The sequence below is a fragment of the Antrostomus carolinensis genome, unplaced genomic scaffold, assembly GCF_000700745.2.
Source record: "Antrostomus carolinensis isolate BGI_N321 unplaced genomic scaffold, ASM70074v2 scaffold36193, whole genome shotgun sequence".
Lineage (NCBI taxonomy): Eukaryota > Metazoa > Chordata > Aves > Caprimulgiformes > Caprimulgidae > Antrostomus > Antrostomus carolinensis.
Window position 1 is genome coordinate 1 of NW_010306500.1, and position 5,622 is coordinate 5,622.

Consider the following 5,622-nt stretch of genomic DNA (forward strand, 5'->3'; position numbering starts at 1 on the left):
CACGGCCACCGATGCCGACAGCGGCACTAATGGTGTAGATCACAGCTCCTATCGCATCGTGGCTGGCAACGAGGAGGGACGTTTTCGGCTCAACATCACCCTCAACCCCAGTGGTGAAGGAGCTTTCTTGCACCTGGTTTCCCGGGGTGGACTGGACCGGGAGGCCACCCCCACCTACCAGCTGTTGGTGCAAGTGGAGGACAAGGGCGAGCCCCGTCGGCGAGGGTACCTTCAGGTCAATGTCACTGTCCAGGACATCAATGACAATCCACCCATCTTCAGCCAGACTCTTTACCAAGCACGAGTGCCTGAGGATGCGCCTGTTGGGGCCAGTGTTCTCCAGGTGGCTGCAGCTGATGCTGATGAAGGAACCAATGCTGACATCCGCTACCGCCTGGAAGGAGGTGGTGGTGGTGGGGAGGGAGCTGATAGCCTCCCGTTCGAGGTGGATCCCGAGAGCGGGGTGATCCGCATCCGGGAGCGCTTGGACTACGAGACGCGACAGCAGTACTCGCTGACAGTGCAAGCCATGGACCGAGGGGTACCAGCACTGAGCGGCCGGGCTGAGGCCCTCATCCGCCTGCTCGACGTCAACGACAACGAGCCCCGGGTGAAGTTTCGCTATTTCCCGGCCACCTCCCGCTTTGCTTCTGTGGATGAGAATGCAGCCCCTGGGACAGTGGTGGCCCTGCTGACGGTGAGCGATGCTGACTCCCCTGCGGCCAACGGGAACATCTCAGTGTCGATCCTGGCGGGGAACGAGCAGCGACACTTTGAGGTGCACAGCAGTAAGGTACCCAACCTCAGCCTTATAAAGGTAGCAGCTGCGTTGGACCGGGAGCGCATCCCGGCCTATAACCTTACGGTGGCGGTGGCCGATAACTACGGGGCCCTTCCACCATCTCCGGGCTCCCCCACTTTTTCCCCTTCTCCTGATGGGGTGGTGGCAGCTCCTGTGAGCCGCTCATCAGTAGCTAGCCTGGTGATCTTTGTGAATGACATTAATGACCACCCCCCTGTCTTTGGACAGTCGGTCTACAGGGTAAACATCAGTGAGGAGGTGCCCCTGGGCAGCTACGTACGGGGTCTGAGTGCCACTGACCGTGACTCAGGCCTCAATGCCAACCTCAAATACAGCATCGTCTCGGGCAATGAGCTTGGCTGGTTTCGCATCAGCGAGCACAGCGGGCTGGTCACCACAGCCGGCCCCGAGGGTGACACTGCCAGGCAGGCTGCAGGCACATCCATCTCCAGCGGGCTGGACCGGGAGACTGCTTCTCAGGTGGTGCTCAACATCAGTGCTCGTGACCAGGGGGTGCAGCCCAAGTTCTCCTACGCGCAACTTGTGGTGACCATCCTGGATGTCAATGACAACAAACCTCGCTTCAGTCAACCTGAGGGCTACCAGGTGTCTCTGGCTGAAAACTCCCCATCAGGAACTGAGCTGCTGGTCCTGAGTGCCACAGATGGGGACCTGGGGGACAATGGGACTGTCCGCTTCTCTTTGCAGGAAGCTGAGCCAGCACTGGCAGCAGTTGGGCCCTCCTCAGTGATCCCTCGCCACATCTTTCGCTTGGATCCTGTGTCGGGCAAGCTCAGCACCATCTCACAACTGGACCGGGAGGAGCAGGCTCACTTCTCCCTGCAGGTCGTGGCCACTGATTTAGGCACTCCTCCCCTTTCTTCAGTAGCCCGAGTTAATGTGAGTGTCCTGGATGTAAATGACAATAGCCCCGTGTTTTACCCCGTTCAGTATTTTGCCCATATTCAAGAGAATGAGCCAGCTGGAACCTATGTGACCACAGTGTCTGCCACGGACCCTGATCTGGGACCCAATGGGACGGTCAAGTACAGCATCTCAGCTGGAGATACCTCCCGGTTTCAGGTCCATGGCCAGACAGGGGTTATCACAACCAAAATAGCCCTTGACAGAGAGGAGAAAACTGCTTACCAGTTGCAGGTCGTGGCCACTGATGGTGGCCATCTTCAGTCACAGAACCAAGCCATTGTCACCATCACTGTCTTGGACACCCAGGACAATCCACCCATTTTCAGCCAGGGCATGTACAGTTTTGTTGTCTTTGAAAATGTTGCCCTAGGTTACCACGTGGGTACTGTTTTTGCTTCCACCATGGACCTCAACACCAACATAAGTTACCTTATTACAACAGGTGACCAAAGGGGCATGTTTGCCATCAACAGAGTGACGGGGCAGATCACCACAGCCAGTATCATTGACAGGGAGGAGCAAGCATTTTACCAGCTGAAGGTGGTTGCTAGTGGGGGGGCGATAACTGGAGATGCTATGGTCAATATAACGGTTAAAGATTTAAATGACAATTCCCCACACTTTATTCATGCAGTGGAAAGTGTAAATGTGGTTGAAAACTGGAAAGCTGGGCATACCATATTCCAGGCTAAAGCCCTTGATCCTGATGAAGGTGTTAATGGTGTGGTCCTTTACAGCCTTAAGCAAAACCCCAGGGGCTTGTTTTCAATCAATGAACAAACAGGTGCTGTAAGCTTAATAGGGCCACTTGACATAAATGCTGGGTCTTACCAGGTTGAAATCCTGGCCTCGGATATGGGGGTGCCACAGCTGTCCTCTAATTTTATCCTGACTGTCTCTGTCCACGATGTAAATGATAACCCGCCTGTGTTTGACCAGCTTTCCTATGAAATTACTATTTTGGAGTCAGAGCCTGTGAATTCAAGGTTCTTTAAGGTGCAGGCTTCTGACAAAGACTCAGGAGTGAATGGTGAAATAGCTTATAGTATAATTGAAGGAAATACTGGGGATGCCTTTGGCATATTCCCAGATGGTCAGCTGTATATAAAGAGTGAACTTGACCGTGAGCTTCAAGAGAGATATATTTTACTGGTTGTTGCCTCTGACAGAGCAGTAGAACCACTCAATGCTACTGTGAATGTTACTGTAATTCTGGAGGATGTAAATGACAATAGGCCCCTGTTCAACAGTACCAACTATGTTTTTTATTTCGAAGAGGAACAGAGAGGTGGATCGTATGTGGGTAAAATAAATGCTGTAGATAAAGACTTTGGGCCAAATGGTGAAGTCAGGTACTCATTTGAGCATATGCAGCCAGATTTTGAGCTGAACACGGTAACTGGGGAAATAAGAAGCACTCATCAGTTTGACAGAGAAGCTCTTATGAGACAAAGGGGAGCTGCAGTATTTAGTCTCACGGTAATAGCAACAGATCAGGGGTTGCCAAAGCCTCTAAAGGATCAGGCAACTGTACAAATCTACATGAAAGACATCAATGATAACGCCCCCAAATTTTTGAAAGATCTCTACCAAGCTACTATATCAGAATTGGCAGCAAATCTGACACAAGTTCTGAGAGTTTCTGCCTCAGATGTTGATGAAGGGGTTAATGGATTGATCCACTACTCTGTCATCAAGGGAAATGAAGAAAAACAGTTTGCAATAGACAGTAGCACAGGCCAAGTGACCTTAGTAGGAAAACTAGATCACGAAGCTACTGCATCATATTCGCTTGTCATCCAAGCGGTAGATGCTGGAGCAGTTTCCCTAAGTTCAACTTGCATGTTGAGCATTGACGTATTGGATGAAAATGACAACAGCCCTTCCTTCCCTAAATCAACCTTGCTAGTAGATGTCTTGGAAAATATGAGGGTCGGTGAACTTGTGTCATCTGTCACTGCTACTGATTCTGATTCGGGTGACAATGCTGACCTCCACTATAGCATTACGGGGACAAACAATCACGGGACTTTTAGCATCAGTCCCAATACTGGTAGTATTTTTCTTGCAAAGAAACTGGACTTTGAGACACAGTCTCTATATAAGCTAAATATAACAGCAAAAGACAAAGGGAGGCCACCAAGGTCATCTACAATGTCAGTGGTAATACATGTTAGGGATTTTAATGACAACCCTCCCAATTTTCCTCCAGGGGACATCTTTAAGTCTATTGTTGAGAACGTTCCTGTTGGTAGCTCTGTTGTTTCCGTGACTGCTCATGATCCAGATGCGGATATTAATGGGCAGCTAACGTATGCAATCATTCAGCAGATGCCAAGGGGTAATCATTTCCGTATAGATGAAGTGAGAGGGACAATATTTACCAATGCTGAAATAGATCGTGAGTTTGCTAATCTCTTTGAGTTAACAGTCAAAGCCACTGATCAGGCTGTTCCTGTGGAGTCCAGACGGTTTGCTTTGAAGAATGTGACCGTTTTGGTGACGGATCAAAATGACAATATTCCCGTGTTTGTATCGCAAAATGCTCTGGCAGCTGACCCTTCAGTTGTGATCGGATCGATCCTAATGACAATTATAGCTGCGGATCCTGACGAGGGTGCCAACGGAGAAGTGGAATATGAAATAATCAATGGAGATACCGAAACCTTCATTGTGGATCGCTATAGCGGAGATTTGAGAGTAGCATCAGCTTTGGTGCCTTCTCAGCTCATATACAACCTCATCATTTCTGCCACGGATCTTGGCCCTGAAAGGAGAAAATCCACCACCGAGATGACTATAATTCTGCAAGGGGTTGACGGGCCTGTCTTCACTCAGCCAAAATACATAACTGTCTTAAAAGAAGGTGAGCCTATTGGGACAAATGTGATATCTATTGAAGCGGCGAGTCCGCGAGGCTCCGAAGCTCAGGTGGAATATTACATCGTGTCCGTCCGATGTGAAGATAAGAGTCTTGGGCGCCTCTTCACCATCGGGCGCCATACTGGTGTCATCCAGACTGCTGCTATTTTGGACAGGGAGCAAGGAGCACGTCTCTACTTGGTGGATGTTTACGCCATTGAAAAATCATCTGTTTTGCCCCGCACGCAACGAGCAGAGGTAAAGCTGTTATTCAGTAATTATTTACCTGTTTATTTTCTACATGAGCCAAGTTGTGTATTTGTTTTTAGCTGTTTCACAGATGATGGTGCACAGCAGAAGACCTGAAAGCTAAGTCTGCTGATTCATTAGTTAAAGATAACCTTTCAATTAGTATAGCTCAAACTGTTTTCCTCAAAGCCACCTCCCTAGAAATTTGAGAGGGGCTTAGACATAGTGCTTGAACTTGGCTACTGTAGGCACAATGTTGGTCAAATAAATTTTAGGTACTAAATAATTTAGGTGTTAAAAGCTTTAATCACGGGCATTTTGGAGTTTTGCATTCTTTCTCATTTTAGCAATTGTTAATTATTTTAAGTCTTTCTATTCCTGTGTGAATTATAACTGAACTTCTTTCACTACAGTCATCATGTCAGTATTTGAGAACTGGCCACTACAGGATTGTTCTCTGAACAGCTCATCTAGTGTCTCAAGTCTTGGATGTGCTTGGTGTCCCTGCCTGGCTAAGTCCCTCAGATAGGTCTCCTCATGCATCTCCAATTTAGGTTACTTCTTTACCCTCACTGATGAGTATGAAAATGGTCTTTTTTCTGTTCTTGGATGTGACAGACAGTAAAAAAAAAAAAGTGTAACATTTTATGTGACAACTTTCCTTATCACAAAGCCATTTGCCTCTGTTTTGACTGGAGGGTCTTTAAACGTCCTCTGCATGACTTGCTTGAGGAGCAAAGGGTGGAAAAAACAGGTTTGAAACGTCATCTGCGAAGTGCAAA

The 5,622-nt window shown here is 48.4% G+C and overlaps 1 pseudogene; it reads left to right on the forward strand.

Annotated features, from left to right (window-relative positions):
• Positions 1–45: 45 nt before the first annotated feature.
• On the forward strand, positions 46–4,849 carry LOC104522780 (protocadherin Fat 4 pseudogene; annotated as a pseudogene).
• The last annotated feature ends 773 nt before the right edge of the window (positions 4,850–5,622 follow it).